Below are 18,678 nucleotides of genomic sequence, written 5' to 3'. Positions count from 1 at the left end.
TATGGTGTAGGAGTAACCAACCGTCTTATTAAATAAGAAACACAGAACCAATGTAAAAGAGAAAGCCAAGAGGTCAGAGCTCAGAGCTAAAATCTCACCCTTCCTCCTGCCGTGGTTCCAGCTTCCCGAAAGAGAGCTATTTCTCTGTAAGTCATTTCATAGTCATTCTGCCTTCTCATTGGTTGTAAACCCAAACACGTGACTGCCTCGTCACTGTCTGTATGTACAGCCCCCCCCCCCAGGTCTTAAAGGCATATGTCTCCAATGCTGGCTGTATCCCTGAATGCACAGAGATCTATGAGATTAAAGGCGTGTGCCACCACCGCCACACTCTGTCTATGGCTCTAGTAGCTCTGACCCCCGGGCAACTTTATTTATCAACATACAATCAAAATCACATTTCAATACAATTAGAATACCACCACAGTATGGTAAGGTCAAAAGGTCAATAATTGAATAGAAAACTTGTGATACTCACAAGTTGAGAGGAGAAACCACACAGACAAGCACCTGGTCATTATAGTTCCCACTAAAAGAAGCCAGTGAGACAAGGTAAACTGCCAAAGACTTGGCCATGTTGAAAAACTCCAGTGGGCACTGGAATGCAAACTGTCTCTGGCTGCCCAGGACCTGGCCCTCGTGTGATTAGGAGGGGGAATTATAGGGCCAAGTGTGAGATCCCCTTGTTGGCAGATAGAGGTCCCGAGGGCTCCTCCTTGCTTGCTTTACATTTGCAAGTGTTGCTGAAGGTACTCAAGGGCAAACTGTTAACCATCTCTAGGAATGTGCCAGCCTTGAAAGGAGCAGTCCATCAAGGGCCCACGGGCCCCTTGACATCAAAGTAACAGAAATCCAAAAGTAAAGGACATGGTTAATACCAGACTTATAATTAGAAATATAAATTCAGAGCCCTCACCCTCTATCACTGCAGCTTCACGGCAGTTGTGACAGCAACCAAGTTACTTAATGTGACATTTGAGACTCCAATAGCATTTGACAACACCATGAATCATGCCAGCCTTGCTGCCTGGAGTGTTAACAGTAGTGCTAAAACATGAGGACCACTGGTCCTCTCTCCTGTCAGGCTTTAGCAGGAAGTCTTCCACTTAACAAGCGTTGCTACTTGAGAACTAATCAAGGAGACGGAGACTCCCACTTGCCCTTGTAGCTAGGACACTGGAGAGTTGCTAGACCCTTGACTGTCCATCATAGCCTCCTTTCCTACGGCACCTGATCTGGTGAAAACAATGTTTTTGCCTGTTTCCTTGGGCCCTAGGGACTTCTCCTTCATGCAGTCTGCCTTAGCCCTTTGTAAGTGAAAGCTTGGGTCATCCTAGTTCACTTATCTGAAGTTGATTTCGATATACATATATACATTTAAGGTTAGTATCCACCTTAGGATATGCTTAAGAATATTCCTTGTAAAAAGAAGACAGTGAACTTCTCTCAACAGCGGGATGAAAGGGGAGAGAATGGCTATGTGTTAAGTAAGCAACATGGCTAATTTGAATATGGAATGCCCTTCAATGCTTAGTCTCCAGTTGGTGACACTGTTTTGCAGGGTTGTGGAACTTTTGGGAGGTGGGGGGGGGGAGGGCTTGCTGGAAGAAAGAGGTCACCAGGAGCATCCTTAGAATGTTATGTATCCAGAACACCAGTCTGCTTCTCTCTCTTTCTCCCTGCCCTCTGCTTCCTATCCCCAAAGAAATGAATACTCTGCTATGGGCTCCAGTTACCAGGATGTTCTGGCCAAAAAGCATGAGGCCAGGAAACCAGGGGCTGGACCTTCTGACACCACGAGCCAACTTAAACCTTTCTTTCTTTAAGTGGTTTTGTTAGGTATTTGGGCCATGGGTTAGGGTTAAGTGATGCAAAACTGACTAATACAGGTAGGTACCTGTGTGACAAACACTTAGAACTCTGTCTTTCTACCTGTGAAACAATACCATGGTGTCAATAGAAAGTAAGAGAGAGGCCCCCCAAACTCAGAAAAGGAATGTTCCAGGGAGGCAGTACCCCAGAACACAGTGGGCAGGGACCAACAATCACAGCGGAAGAAGCAAAAGCAGTTGCCCTTATTGCAAGCCTGTTGTGTGCCAGGCACTGTTCTCAACACTTCCCACCTACACTCAGTTTCACCGGAAACAAAGCCTCCTAGTTACCTTGGTGGGCCATAGACTTGATATGGGTCCTCTGTCTCCGCTCACTTCTAGGTTCCTCTGTATATTGTAATTCCTTTCTTGAAAATCCTCTTTTTAAAAAATGCAACCATGCCTACATTTGCAAAAAGTCTTTGCTTTATTACATTTTTTTTTCTCTACCTGATATCTGTGAGGACAGATGAAGAACAAAATTAAATATGTGTTAGATACAAGGATTGGGAGCAAGGTCAGAAGCAACTGAGCGTAGAAAAGGCAGAAGCCAGTCCTGCCCCTGTACGGCAATACTGCCCTCAGGCTTTATCTCTGGCTCCAGATGCAGGAAACAATGATGACTCCTATGTTTTTATTTGTTTGGCCCCTGACTATCTGTGCCAACGTTTTTCTCAGCCCTAAACTGAACAATGAACAGTAAGGGAGAAGGGGAAAGAAGAAAAGTCTCTTTTTGGAGTGCAGTGCAGGTCTGAGCTTAACTGCACATTCTGTCTCTAGGGCTTTGCTCTGAGCAGGGAAGAGCTTTGTAAGCAATGCCTTCTGCATCCTCACAGCAGCGATGCAAGGGAAGTAGTCTGTATTATTCTCTCCATTCAATCAAATGGGAAACAGAGAAGCTTACGGCAATCTGAAAGAGTCTGCCAAAGTCATGGTCAAGTTCTGAATGCCTTAGGGGTAAAAAAAAAAAAAAATGAGACCCTGGGAGGCTAAACTATGGACCTCCTACTCATGTTAGCATTGATTTATTGTGGAACCCTATGCCTGTCAACTGCAGTTTATTAGAATTAGTATAAGGTAAGTCCAAGCAAAGGAGCTAATATTTGTCATTTCAAAAGCAATCGCAACTACTTTTACTATGAGACGGGCTATTGTATAGCCTAGACCAGCCTCAAATTCCTCATGTTAAATAGGATGGCCTTGAACTGCTGATCCTACCTTATCCTTTCTAGGGCTGGGACTCCAGGCATGTGCCACCATACCTGGAAGCAGATGAAACTTTAATAGAGACTTCCTACCTCAACACCTAGTAGATCCTTAAGTCATAGTCAATTCAGTCTAAACAGTTAGCTCTTTCTTTGCACACCCTACTTACTAGCCCTTATATATGAGTAGGTTAACAAATGTGGAAGTGGGCATGCAGTGTATGGAGCATTTAATGTAGCATGCATTCCTTGTGTCTCAGTATATCCCGATGCTGGGGCTAACACGAGCTGGCACCTGCACTAAGACAATATTTCAGGAGCACAAGAAGTATCTAGGTTAATAGCTGAGAAATTGTACCTGTCTTCCCTACACAGCCAAAGTGCTCAATCGAACTCACATAGAGAAATCCTTTAACCTATTACTGAAACTCAGTCAACGGTAGCAAATAGTAGCCTTTAGATAGAGCCCTGCACAGAACAGGAAATTGTATTCCTGATACCTGGAGATTTAGCTGGTGAAAAACACAGTATTCATGAATGAGGTGATAGATAGCAGAAGCCAGATTTTTGACAAGTGGTATCACTGGTTGCACTGTCTGGAAGCAATAAGAGGTGTTTAATTTTGATACGTCCAGAATGACAGTCCTCTTCTACCTATAAGAAGACATCAGCACCATCTTTAACATCACCCTCAGCAGAAGTCATTTTCACTCTGTATTGGACCAGACACAGGGTCTGTGTCCCAATTTTATGGGATCTTAGAATCTTAGCTATGCTACATTGACACTAATAGACTTAAAAATACAACCGTCTTCTGCTATACTCATAGATCAATGCCTTGTTCCGCCATCAGCAGAGAAGCTTCCTCATGCAGCAGATGGAAACAAATACAGAGATCCACAGCCAGACATTACACAGAGAGTGAGAGAGATCTTGGAGCATTCAGCTCGAAATGGGATGTCTCCATCAAATCCCTCCCCTTCAGGACTCAGGGTAGCATGAGGAAGTAGAGGTAGAAATGGTGTTAGAACCAGAGGGGATGGAGGACACCAAGATAACAAGGCCATCTAAATCAACAAGATCAGTGCACATAATGAACTCACAGAGACGGAGGCACCATGCACAGGGCCTGTATGCATCTGCACCAGATGGAGTCCTGCGGCTGAAAGGAGAAATGGACATATGCTCTCATCAATAAACCAGAAGCAATCTCCAACTGATAGCCACTTGCAAATGAAAATTTGGTTTCCTCTAAGGGAGTCTCACTGGGGAAACAAACTACTTTTAAGGGTAGGCTGCATGGCCAGCAGTAGATGGTCTACAGAAAATAAACTCAATGGCATCTTTGGAGGGTCTTTATCTCATGTCATATCAGGGATTTTCCCTTTTTAATTTTAATTTTTGTTTTTATTTTATTCATAAGTTTTTCTTCTCTCTTTTTACCCTACAAGTCTTTTGCATATATATTATGGCTTCTAGTTTAGTGTTTTTTCTGGGATTCCAAGTGTATGAATGAGTGGGTCTCTATTTTTGTGCCTTCTTTTGGGTTTTTTCCTCCTGTTTATTTGTTTTGCCCTGTTCCAATGTGTTCGTATTTTTTATCTTATTTATTTTGTTATTATCCCTTAGATGCCTGTTTGTTTTCTAGTTAGGGACAGAAAAGAGGTGGATCCAGAAGGGAGAGGAAAGGCACTGAGAATAATAGAAGGAGGGAAAGGCATAATCAAGATACATTATGTGAGGAAAAAAAAAACCTATTTTCAATAAAGGGGGGAGAATACAACTGTCATGAAAACCTAGACCTGCATAAGAAATTACAGGAATTCAAACTTGCGATCAAAATAATTGAGTGATGGAGGATGAAGTTGGAGTAAAAAATTTCATTTTCTGACTGATAGCAGGATAGGACACCAAGCGTACAGAATGAGTGAACACAGAAACCCTCTGTTGATTATTCGGTGTTGTCGTATATTCAGAAGTGTGGTGTCAAAACATTTACGTGACTGAATAGTCACTGACTAGCCTGAATTTCATACAGCTATGCCACTTTGAAAACCACTTTCTCAAGAAAAGATTGTGCTTCAGGAGTCCTTCAAATGCTGGAAAGAAAAAATAAATACAGCTAATCTCCATAAAAGCAAGGATGTTAAGTTACATCCTCAGTTGTCTGGTAGGAAATACCAAGACCATAGAGACTGAGAGGAAGCAAGGATAAGTAGGTATTCATAGACCATAGGGATTGAGGGGGAGCGGGGATAAGTAGGTATTCATAGACCATAGGGACTGAGGGGGAGCGGGGATGAGTGGCATTCCAAGCTCAATAAAAGAGGAGTGTGATGTTTACAAGCAGGAGGGAAATTTTCAGTTTAATGAAAGTTTATCCTGGTACAAATAGCAGAGGCATCTATTCGCTGAGCCATCTATTCACTGAGAAAAAAGTTACCATTGTTGTTACTAACCAAAGAAAAACAGAAGGTGGCATGCCAATGCACCTTGTCCAGTTTGACTGCAAATTGCCAATGAAGAAAAGTGGGTATGAAGAAAAGGAACATCACACAAACTCAGATCCTAATCCTATTAAGCATCAACCCTAAATTAATCCTAGGGCCAACATCATGTAAATATAGTTCACACACACACACACACACACACACACACACACACACACACACACACACACACAAATTCCTTCTATAATGCACCCCCCACTATTACCAGAACAATAAATCAGCCAAGAGCTCCTCTACCAGAGCAGGGTGTAGATGTATTTGTACATACATACTCTTTCCGTGCTATACACTTGAAATTTCTGGACTTCTTGGTTCCAAGCAAAACAGTCACATGGAGTGGGAAGATTCTTGTGGACATCTTTTATTTTTCCAGCTGTGCACAGGCCCTCCACTTCCTGATATACTTTGAGGAAGCCTCCACTGTGTCATAAAAACTACACTCTGGTATAGAAGCTGAAGGAACCAGAGCCTCTCTCTTTCCTGTCCCTGAATAAGCTAAGGGGAAATTACTTGAACTAGGTCAAATGGCTTGGGATAGACCCGTGGATGATGATTGCCAAAACATACACTGTTGTGAGGGTCACAAAGATGCTGCTACAGTGGAAGCCACTCTTAATAGAAATATAATAGCAAGACACAGACTCAATGACTTCTTCCTCAGGACCACTGCCTCCAATGCTGCACATACAGCCTCCCCCCTAAGTTCACTTGGTTCCTACTTGTCTTTAAAGACCAGGCTTTGACTCTGCCCTTAAATCTGAAAGTCCTTGATTTCCTTCCAACAAACTACCTTTTGTTTACACAGGCCCGAGGTGGTTTCTGCTACTTGCAACTAAAAAGACTGGCACACAACTATAGATTCTGCACTGTCCCTTTCAAGGCCCTCTAGATCTTGGCTCAGCATGTCTAAGGAACCATCCTCTCCATGGCCCAGCTCCCACATATCTGCTGAGAAAAATACACCATACAAGCAGAGAAGACCCCCTACATTCTCCCTTTGTGTTTCTTTGTCTGTAATTCCTTTGCTGATGTACTTAAAGCTTGCTATTTCTCTGAAACTCTGGCTCATCAAATATTCCTGTAACACAGGATTCATCATGTAACGATTTGGATGCTCTGGGAGACATTGAAGAATGTACAACCAGACAAAATGCAAACTTTTTCAATGTTTTAAATCCAGTGCATTCTTACCATGTACCCAGAGCTGTTTTATTTAGTTAGCTTTTGAGGGAATCGGGCTTCTATTTGTCGGGTTTATGGTGTTGATGCTTTCCTCTCTCACTGAGGTGTTCGGAGTCTTAATTAGATAGCGAGTATAAAGTGCTTTGACAGCATCAGATGAAAAGTGCTAGAGAAATCCCTAGAGGGTCGCTTCATTTTGGGTGGAAAGACACAAGAAAATTAGAAAGCCTTAACAAGTCGAGCTGAGCTTTACAAGTAAACTTTTGGGTATTTCTGATGTGCCTGTGTGCAGTATGGCATAAAGTATGAACTTCCATTACTATCTTCTGAATGTTTATCCTTCTAAGTAAAAATGAAAGAGTCATGCTAAAATCCCCTGTAGGTGGGGTTCAAGGTATCCTTGATGGGTCTGTGAGGTATAAATAGTCTAGTTATGGTATGAGGATCTAGAGCTTTTGGGCAAAGGGGACCCCACTCCTATGTTTTGCTGACATTTCCAACGGGAAGTTTAGGATTTAAATCTGAGCATAGTCGTAAGAGGAAACATCCCCAAAACATGTGCTTCCTGAGTAAAGAGTCCCCTTTCCTAAGACTGAGACACCAGAGTCCTATGTGTCTTAAACAGTGAGCTGATTTAGTTGCTTCTCAGTAAGTCAAATCCTTGGCTTGAAGGCAATCAGACGATAGCAAAGTGAACAGCAGTAATGTGGATCAAAACCCTTTGTTTTTAAAATTAAAAGTTGGGAGAAGGCAGTTCTCATCAATGAGTCAAACTCCTCAACCAGAAAAAAAGATGCTCAAGATAGAAGGTTAACCATCCATACTTACTGTGTATACATAAATATAGCATGATTCCACCTGTGAAAACAAAAATATGCTTAAGAGGTAGACTCACTGACAGTTTGGAAAGAAACTCAAGAACACTTATGGTGATTTTCCTTGGAGACTACAAACTTCCTTTTCAGTTTTACTCCTTCATGCTCTCAGTTTTGACCATGAACTTACTTTTTATTTTACAATGAAAATCTAATTTTTAAAAAACAAAAGTCTCGGGGGCTGGAGAGATGGCTTAGGGGTTAAGAGAACTGACTGTTCTTCCAGAGGACCCGAGTTCAATTCCCAGCACCCACATGGTGGCTCACACCTGTCTGTAACTCCAGTTTCAGGGCACCTCGACACCCATGGCAAAAAAAAAACACAAATGCACATAAAAATAAAAATATATTTAAAAAAAAAAGTCTCATCTGCCACTTGAAATCAACTGCATCAAAATTTATATTAAAATTCCAGTCCAAGACAGAGAAGATGGATTCTATGAGCAAGAGGCATTAAGATCATGATGGGGAAACCTACAGAGACAACCAAATCAAATTAGTGGGAGCTCATGAAATTTAGACCAACATCTGTGGAGCCTCCATGGGATTGGACCAGGCCCTCTGCATAAGCAAGACAATTGTGTAGCTTGAAAAATTAGTAAAATATTTTTAAGTTATATTAAAATTAATGGGGCAGGAGAGATGGCTCAGAGGTTAAGAGCACTGGCAGCTCTTCCAGAGGTCCTGAGTCCAATTCTGGACAATCACATGGTGGCTCACAACTATCTGTAATGAGATCTGGTGCCCTCTTCTTGCAGGCAGGCATACATGCAGGCAGAACATTGTTTACATAATAATAAATAAATAAATCTTTTCTAAAAATTAATGTCAGCTGGGTGTTGGTGGCCCATATCTTTAATCCCAGTACCCAGGAGGCAGAGCCAGGTGGATCTCTGTGAGTTCAAGACCAGCCTGGTCTACAGGACGAGATCGAGGACAGGCACCAAAACTACACAGAGAAACCATGTCTTGAAAAAAAACCAAGACACAAAATAAAATAAAAATTAATGTCTTCGCTTTATAGAGTAATCTCTAGACTCTGAAGATACAAACTTGAAAGTCAAGCCCTACACTTCTGTTTGCTTTATGTCTAGGATGGAGAAAAGAAACTGCCCTCCTTGAAGAGTAGATTAGGAATGACCTCATCCTTCAAGATACGCATTGCCTTCATTAGCAGGACTCCAAACCTGCACAGACTGAACTCACTGTCACAAACCACAGCCCTTCTTGTGATTCAGAGTAAAGAAGGCCCCTCCTGGGGAGGTGGGGGTGTAGGGTCTTCTCCCCTCCCCCAGAAACTGTACATAGCCATTCACTGAAAGGCTTTCTCATTCACTCAATGAATTATTCACCTTTGGAACTTGTCCCTCCAACAACCTGGGTCATGGGATGCAGGTCTCATATATGAGCCTACGCTCCACAGGAACTGCAAGTCTATTAAGCCACAGATACTGAGTAATTACGAGGAAGAGGGAACAGGAACGCCTGAGGCTTTCATGATAGGCAGAGGTGTCTCCCCTATGGCTGTATAATAAGTATGATTCTCCAAGCATCATTGCCCCTTTCTCCAACCCCTTCTTTAATGTGAACACCCAGCCGCTGCCAAAGAGCATGTTTGATAATTCTACGGAGAGCTCAGAGGTAGAGTAATTTTCCAGCTTTCCACGCTTCCTGCTGGCGGGACTCCAGAATCGACATTATCCCCCCACCCCCCACCCTTGTGAGGGGTGGAAAAATTGAGGTCAAGGTATGATTTATCATGTGGAGACAAACCTGCCCCTTTAGAGCTCTGAGCCCCGAGTGGCCTTTACCCAGAGACCCTTGGTGGGTACACCTTTACTGTGAAGATCAGCAAGGGGGACTAATGAGAGGAAGTGGCCTGATCCCACTGGGAAGACAGCCCTGCAGAGAGAGCCAAATCAAACATTTTTTTTTGAGACCCAGGTAGAAATTAAAGGTGAGGACAGTTCTGGGAGGTTAAACAGAGGAACATGGCAGCTTCTCTCAGCAGCAGGCCCGAGTTAGCACGGCTATAATGAATAGCTCTGCTTCTCCTTTAGTCTGTAAGTTACCCCAAGAGGCCTCCAGAAGGGCTCTCTACCCAAAAGGAGTAAGAAGCAGCCTCTTCACCTTCACAGTAACAACCATTCAGCCATGCAGAAATAGCCAGCACGTCACAAATCCAGTAGGAGATGGTGGCAGGGTCCTCTTGCTATTTTCTAATAGCAGTAGATCTGGGTAGAAGACTATACTGCTCGATGTGACCTTATAAGAAGTAAATTAATGGAGAAGAGGTTTAATTTGGAACATGGTTTGAAGGACTCACAGTCCACGGCAGTAGGGGAAATATAGTGGAGCTTATGGCCACCAGAGCATGAGGCTGAGATTGCTCCCATCTCGTCAGAGCAGTAAACAAAAAGGGGCGGGCTTTAAATCCTCAAGGGTGACCAGAGTGCACCACTCCTCCCTCCTCTTAAAGCTTCCACGGTCTCCCAAAAGAGTTCTACCAGCTGCGGACTATGCATTCAAAAGCATGAGCCTATGGGACACCATCAAGTCCCAACCATGACTGAAGAGATGGAGGCACAAACCTGGTCTCTTGGATTTCCATGGCCTGATCTCACACACCTCTCTCACAATCTCTCTAGAAGAGAGTCACCTTATTTAAAAAAAAAAAAAAAAACCCTAACCCTAACCCCTACTACCTTCAAACCTAGAAATGAAGTAATCCAAGGCAATAGTGAGTTTGCAAACAGTGGGGTGGCATGTGTGCTTGGCTGAAACTTAGCAAATTCAACCTCCCCTGCTCTTGGGGAGAGCTATCGTCTCTGGGATTCACAGTCAAGGACTAGGGAGGGACAGCTGGTATGTCTCACAAATGTGCAAGGAGATCTCAAATTTTGCATATGTTGACTTCAAGGGAAGTTAAGCCAACAATAAATGAGATACTTGTCTTCTAAAAGAAGTGAAGTAAATTTCATAATTCTTATTTTATCGTTTCATAGAAAAATAGCAAGTTGGGGGAGAGGAGGGAACAAATCACCATAACAGCCAAGAGGTAAGTCTCGGGAAATTGACTTTACCACTTCTGTCTCAACTTCTTCACCTCAAAGAACTTGCACCTCACAGATCTTGGGAATAATTTAACATACACTGTGTGCCTAGACAACATGGATATCTGCTCTATAGTTAAGGGTCCCCATTTGGTGCTAGAAAGCTATGGTAGAGATAACTTCTCTCTGATATAGAGAATAGCATAGTTTCCAAAGGAAAGAGTGTCCCACATTCTGTCATTGCTCTCTCTTAACCCTACACCTCCCTTTCATTTTCTCAGCACACTGCCAGAACCTCCTTACTGGTCTCTCTACCTTCTTGTTCCTAACTATTCTTTCATTTTTTTAATCATACCTACCTTTCAAATATCAGGCTCCATCCACTATCAATCCCTGTCTACCTATCAGCCATTCCTACCTACAGAGGAGCTCTTCCTCCTTTACAGATCTGAACAAAAGTGACTTCAAATTTTGCCTTAATTTTCCACAGAAGATAAGATATAAGATGAAAATTGTCTGAGCAATGCCTAAGTAGGCAATTTGTCACTGTGTGTGTGTGTGTGTATATATATATATATATATATATATACATACATACATATATATATATATATATATATATCATAGAGTATACATACCCAAATCCAATCTATCGCTGAGCATAGCATCTCAACATAATTGGCACAGTAGAGGTACTAGACTGCTGCCAGCATAACACCAAATTCTGTTACACAGTAAAATTTTTATGAGTCAAAGCAGTACACCTTAAATAATTAGAAGTAGGTACTTTCATATCACTGTGACCACAATACCCAACAGAAACAACTTAAGGAAGAAAGACTTGTTTTGGTTCATTGTTGCAGAGGAGTATGGTTCATCATAATGGAAAAAGCATGAGCAAACAGAAGAAGCTGTTCATACCAAGGTCAACTAAGAAACAGTGAGGCAGGACCTAGGGGACAGTTTATAACCTTCAACCTCTGGGAACCTCTTTCTACCAACTCGTCCCTACATCCTAAATTATGCACAGCCCCAAACACCAACAACTGGAATACGGCATTCAAAACTAAGTTAAGGGTGGAAGGATATTCAGATTCAGATCATAGCAAATGCCCTGGCCCCTCAAGTCTCATGGCTATCTCAAAATGAAAAGTGCATTTAGCCCAACTTTGCATATCCCCAAAGACTTAACAGCCCCAGCACTATTCAAATGTCCACAGATCAAGGTCTCTTCTGATACTCAAGGTAGACTATTAACTGTGAAGCTCTATGAATTTATTATGAGACCTTATTCTTTTGGGAGATGTTTAAAAAAAAAACTGTCCCCTTCTTATAGAGCACCCAAACAAAACTTTGATTCCACCAAAGTGCAACTGGAGGAATCAATACACTTACTTGGTTTACTTTACAGAACAGGGGTGAAGGCTTGCTCACAAGAACATAGGTGACCCCCAAGCAACTGAACCACCAGAAAGACTCACCCCAGGAGGTATGACAATTTTCCTATAGCTACATGGATGGACTCTCCCACTGCATAGTTAACCTTTCACCATCTGTATACTCTAGAATCTCCATAGACAATGTCCTTGAAATTAATGCAGAATTACATACAGTGGGATAGATGATGCAGGAGGCAGTGTCCAGAATTTCAAATGACAGCTGGCTGACCCTCCTTACTCCCTTCTTCCATGAAAGAATGTCAACAGTCAACAAACCCAATTTCAGGATCTTTCGAAAGTAGTCACAGTTGCTTTGATGAAAATCGTGGTTGTTGTACTTAGAGGACAGTCCTCTACAAGAATCATTCAAAAGAAAGATAAACACTTTCAGGACATAATGACACAAACATTCCCTTTCAAAAGTGGGGGAGGGGACAGGAAAATGACAAGGAAAGATTGGACCAAAGCAAGACCAAACTCTAGCAGGACAAACATTAATTATGTAGTTCCATGTCTAGCAGCTGGAACATATAGTGACATCACTTGAATTCCAACAAGCTATTTCAGTGTAGTCTCTATCTGTAGAGCCAGTTCCACTCATTGCCTGTAGCTTTTCTGGGCATATATCAGCATCATAGAGTCTCTGTTTCAACTTAGGCTCCACCGTCAAAGCTTCATGAATTGACCTCCCAGAAGATTCCTACAGGGAATACACCTTATTCCATATTATCTAGTCTTATGGGATTGTCTCAAAAATCTTGGTGGGAACCTCCATAAACTCTTTCACTCCACTTTCCTACAAAATCAGTACCATGTGGATGGTGCCAAGTTCTTCCACCAGATCAAAAAGTAGTCATGTCCCTTGGACCATATCTGCAACTGCATATGAGTACCTGGTGAGCTAAATCTGGGTAAACACTCCCTTAAGCAGACTTGGCCAGTTTTAATCTAGCCTTGCTCAAATTTTCAGGACATAAGCAAATTACAGACAAATTTTTTTGCCATATATAACACAAATGGTCTCTAATTTAATTCCCAGTAAAGTACTTAAATTCTGCCTTTACAATCCATATTTCTAGCAGTGTTATTGTCTTTTAAGCCCTTAACAGAATTACCCACTAAATTCTGCTTACAGTATTTTAGGACTTTTCTAACCTGCATCTCCAAATTTCTCAAAACCCTTACCTCAAATCATCTCCAAAAGTCTAATAACCACATGATCAGATCTAGTCAGAGCAACAACCCTGCTCCTGGTACCAATTTTCAGTGTTAGTTACTTTTTACAGCATAGTGACAAAATTCATGACAGAAACAACTTCAGGGGAGAAGTTTCATTTAAGTTCACAGTTTCAGTTCTTTATGATGGAGTAGATATGGTGGGACAGCTCAGTTCAAGACAGCAGAGCACATGTCAGGAGCAAATCAGCAAACAAGGCAGGAACACTCGCCTGATCATAGCGACCTACTCCTTCCAGAGGGGCCCAATTCCTAAGTACACACACATACACACACAGAGAGAGAGAGAGAGAGAGAGAGAGAGAGAGAGAGAGAGAGAGAGAGAGAGAGAGAGAGAGAGCTGGGGAACAGCCTTCAAAACATGAAACTGTGGTAGACGTTTCACACTGTGCATGTACTAGCAACATTTACTGATCGTTGTTATCAAGTATTATGCATTATGCATAATTACATTGCTGTGCATGGGTTTGTTTACCCCTCCACAAACACTTTATGTGTTGTGTTGTGACATTGCTATGGCTACTGTGTCACTGAGGCAATAGGATTTTTCAGCTTTGTCACAGTCTTGCAAAATAACACCACTACCTCCTCTCAGTGCTGCATATGCAAAATGCTGTTGATCAACCACATCATGATTCCATTCCATCATCAACAGTTTCCCGGAGGCCTCGAGATAGCACAAAACACTGGATGCCAGAAAAATCATGCAGCTCCTAGACTTGAATGTCTCTAAAATTTAATTAAGCCTGGTACACTCTAAGAAATTCCTTTCCTTGGGCAGAAAATCTCTCCCCTCCCCCATGCTTAAAATAACTGCTTGCTCTGTAATAATTAGGACCATTGACCAAAGCTCAGAGAGCCCCAAGCTAAGGCCAACCTTGTAAGTGATCCTTTTCTTGTTTCCCACAAGTTCCAATAGACATGTTAAAAATGTCAAACTCTTCTCAAGGAAACCAATCACTCCCTGGAAGAATGAGAAGAGATCAACCCACCAACAGGAAGACCAAGCCACATTTAAGCCTGAGCTAGTCCAACCTCCACAGCATGGTGTGTTGATTAAGGCTATAGCCCCAAGTGTTCACTTCCCCAGAAATACCTTCCTCCATTCTCAGAGTCCCTGTAGCTCTTCCTGGCCCCTTGCATTCCTCAGACATTCACTGGAGCAAATTAACACCCCTAAACCACAGCTCCCTCTTCCTGCACAAAAAAAATAAATAACATTTCCCTAAAAATACTGCATGTTCAGATACAAAAACCTGACAACACAAATGTTCACAGTTTACTTCCTTAGAGCCACATCCTCTACAACACTGATTACAGTGTGACTGAAGTCACCTACAAAAGTGTGTTCAACTGGTATTTCCAGAGAACAGAAGCAGTCTGCTTCTAAAGTGTACTCTAGCCATGATATTATCCATAAAAGAAAAATTGCTTAGAGCTTAGAGACACACTAGTTTATCTACTTCTGTCACTTCTTTATATGTTTTGAGAAACTTGGGGCCAAGGTTCAGTCAAAAAATCAGACTCCCAGCACCCGGTGTTTCTCACCTGGCCGAGGAAGACAGACCAAGGAGTGGGACCTCAGACCTGGCATTACTGCATCAGAAGTCTCTCTTCTTTTTCCATGATTTGCCCCCACAACAAGTTGCCATTTCCCTTTGCAGGTGATAACTGAACTTTCAGGAAATCCCCGGGCTTCCTATTTTATGCCGCTTTGGAGCCCAAGAAGTACGTAATGTTGTACAATCTTTAAAGCAATCCTGGCACTGGGGAAGGCAAGGTCTCCCTGTCCCTGAATGCAAAGTGCCTCATACAAGTGTCCATTCTCTTTCTAAATGAATCTCTCATTTTGACACAAATTATGTTGAAGGGGTGGGGGAGGAAGGCCCAGAGAAACAAATGAGCAACTTCTCAAAAAGCTTTCAAAATCAAATGTAAAATTCATTAAGAAAAGTAATGGAAATTTTATGGCTGGTGCACAGATAAATTCATTGCTGCGTCTAAATTCATCAAGCATACATACGGGAGTGTATACCAAATTAATTGGAACTAACAGCCTCTGAGAAACTCTAACCAGCTGCAGATTCAAGGTAAACTAGTTGGAACAAAACAAAGAACTCCCCCTCCTCCTCCTCCTTCCATATCCCTGATTGAATTAAAGGCTAAGCTTTCTCAACTCTAAAGATGTTGAGCAACTTTATTCTTCCATGATTGCCAAGCCATCTTCTGCTGTTCTGGCCCACGCAGAGTCAGAACTAGACACAAATGGGAGGTCTTTGGATATAAGGAACTCCAGTCCTGCTCACATAGCTATAAGGATACTGTTTGGGAGCACTTGAATAGAAAGAGACTTTAATAATTGTGTCAGATGCCTGTTCTTACACAGGTACATGGGCTAAAGAAAGGAAGATTAGATTGAATTAACTTTCTGTTACTTCATAGGACAAATTGGAGAGAAAGTTCTTGACTGTGACAGTCTACTAATATTCTAGTTTTCAGTAATAGTTTCCAGGTAGGCCATCCAGTAAGTGAAACAGTAAAAGCAAAGGTATTCTGGATATATCACTATAATTATTTATTTGGAAAAAAAGAATATGTTAACTATTATAGAGTCTCTAATGTGCCCCCAAAGACCCATGCATTGAAAGCTTGGTTCCCAACTCATGGCACTATAGAGAAATGGTAGAACCTTTAGGAAATAAGTTCAAGTGACGGGAAGTTAGGCCATTGGGAATATGCCCTTGAAGGAGACACACAGACTCGAGACCCTGCTGTACAGCTACCATAAAGTGAATAAGTCCTTCACCCCATACTCCCACAAGGATGTGTTGCCTTGACATGGGCCATTCAGCCATGGACCAAAACTTTGAAAACCATAAGGTAGAATAAAATTATTTTTTTCTCTTTGTAAATTGTGGGGGGGAGGGGTCCAAAGATCAACCACGGGTGATGTTCCTCAGTAGCCATCCACTTGTTTTTTGAGATGGGATCTCTTACTGGCCTAGAACTAGCACAGTAGGTTTGGCTAGCCAGCAATTCCCCAGGGATTTTCCTGGCTCCACTTTCCCAGCTTTGATATTATAAGCGTGTGCCACCATGATAGGCTGTTTTCATGTGAGTAATGGGGATCAAACTCAGCTCTTCATGCTCACAAGGCGAGTACTCACCATCTCCCAGCCGTCCCTCTTTATAGGCCGATTTATCCCAAGCATTTTCCACAGTGATAGAAAACTAATGCTCAAACCATGTGTTCCTGAAGACAAGTCAACTCCACCTACCTTAATCTAAAATAAATTCTTTCTTTTTACCTCCCCTCCCATCCAGACATACAACCTCTCTGTCTCTCATTAGAAAATCAATAGGCATCTAAGATATAATAATAAAATAAAGCAGCCAGATCAGAATAGGACAAAACAACCAAAAGAGAAAAGAACCAAATAAAAGGCAGAACCACATCATAGATGTAGAGACACACACATTCAAACACACAAGAATCCCATGAAGACACAAAACTAGAAGCTATAATATATAGCAAAGGACATGTAAGGTTAACAAAAATGACCTAACTTCATATTATGAAACAAAGAACCTCCAAAAATACAATTGAGTTCACTTTGTGTTGACTGCTGGGCAAACTACCTTTAGAGTAGTTCTCTTCCCCTGTGAGACTCCCTTGGAAGAAACTAATTTTTCATGTGCACACAGCTATCAGTTGGAGATAACTTCTGGGTTAGAGATGGGGCATGTGTCCACTTCTCCTTTCAGCTCCAGGACCCAATCTGGTGCAGACCCCTGTAAGCCCTATGTAGCATGATGCCTCAGTCTCCATGAGTTCATACATATGCTAGTCCCGTCAAAAACACCATTTTTTCTTTACAGTTAGTAGAAGTCCTGTGCTGTACAGGTCTTCAGAGACAAATAACTCCTTAGTTTGAATGTCCATCCCTTCTGTCACTATGCCTGTTGGGGAAGGAGAAGCTCAGTCCACCTTCAGAGGACATCCCTGGAATCAGTGAAGCCTAGCATGAAACTGTTCACTGGCCAGGCCAGCCTGTGAAAACACAGGTTTTCCCATCATGAATGAAAATGAATCAATCCTGATTTTATTTATACAGTGCTCAGTATATCCATATAATAAGTATTTACTAGTCCCTTTCTGTGTGTCAGGCTAACTGAAGATCTGGAGACCCGAATATGAGTGGTTTTAAAAGTTCTTTGTCTCCTTTAAATGTAGAAAGTGATGTTCCAAAGAAGAAATTGCAGTAATGTTAAATAAGGGGATTCTGGGCAAGAATATGAAGGTAAATGCTTTGATAGTTTATATTTTTTCAAAGATGTAAGATATCTAATTAGGTCTCCTGAGATCTGACAACTTCATATTTGCAGTGTTTTGTGTATTTGTTTGTTCTAATTGTGTTTCTGGATGACTGCTTAATTAGCTACTTGCAGGGAGTAAGAAGAAAGCAATTGCATGCTGAGTTTTGTCCAGCGGTAGATTTGGAAAGGCCTCCTCATCTCAGATATAAATTCATTTCTGTACATATAAGGAAATTAATTAATAGTGGCTTACATAGATAACACATTATCTGCCTCACATAAAAATTCTGGAAGTGTTTCTAAGCCTGGCAAAGAAGTCCAAGACTCATTCATTATAACTCATCTCCTCCACCTTTTCTGTGACATCCCTAACATGCTAAACATGCTGACCTTCATCCTCATGATGGTTGCTTCTTGATCCCTGAATGGTTGCCACATCACCAGGAAGCAAGTGAGGTCCAGGAAGGAAGTAGAGAAAGAGAAGCACCAGACAGTTCAGGCTAACATTGCATGAGCCATTTCTGTCACATGGCCACAGCTCACTGCAAGGAAAATGAGAAACTCAATGTATTATTTGTTTTTTGTTGTAATTTAATAGGCAGTCTACTAGAGACAGAAAGAAAATTAACATGTTGGAGGTGATAGCTTGGTCAGTTAAGGCTACCTACCATTGCTATCCACTACAGAAGGCAGAGCCATTTTTCAGGGTGTCCAGACAGAAATGGTCTTCCTGAGGGGCAGCTGAAGTCTTGTTAAGTATCCCTTGTTGGTTGAAGGTTGCTATGTGGATGTTGACTCCTAGGCATGTTTGAGTTAAGCTGTCCTGGCAACCTCCCAAGGTGCTGGATAGGGCTTTCATGTAGAGAGGTGAAGAGCTGTGAATGAGGGAAAGTCATCAAAACTGTGATCTACTTCAAATATATAGTGCATATATAAAATTAAGATTTTTAATGCAGTAAGTAGAAGGCAGAACCTAATTTGTCAGTACCA

At 41.9% G+C, this 18,678-nt stretch overlaps 1 long non-coding RNA gene across 1 annotated transcript; it reads right to left on the bottom strand.

The window, feature by feature from the left end:
• Nucleotides 1-4,173: 4,173 nt before the first annotated feature.
• LOC143268547 (uncharacterized) lies at nt 4,174-18,250 on the bottom strand. Its single transcript, XR_013044608.1, has 3 exons — nt 18,079-18,250; nt 7,597-7,626; nt 4,174-4,238 (listed from the first exon to the last, which is right to left on the bottom strand). It is a non-coding gene; the product is annotated as an uncharacterized LOC143268547 (long non-coding RNA).
• Nucleotides 18,251-18,678: the final 428 nt, after the last annotated feature.

The sequence above is a fragment of the Peromyscus maniculatus genome, chromosome 14 (genome assembly GCF_049852395.1).
Source record: "Peromyscus maniculatus bairdii isolate BWxNUB_F1_BW_parent chromosome 14, HU_Pman_BW_mat_3.1, whole genome shotgun sequence".
Classification (NCBI taxonomy): Eukaryota; Metazoa; Chordata; class Mammalia; order Rodentia; family Cricetidae; genus Peromyscus; species Peromyscus maniculatus.
Note: the sequence above shows the minus strand (reverse complement) of the source record. Positions and strands in the feature narration are given on the sequence as shown.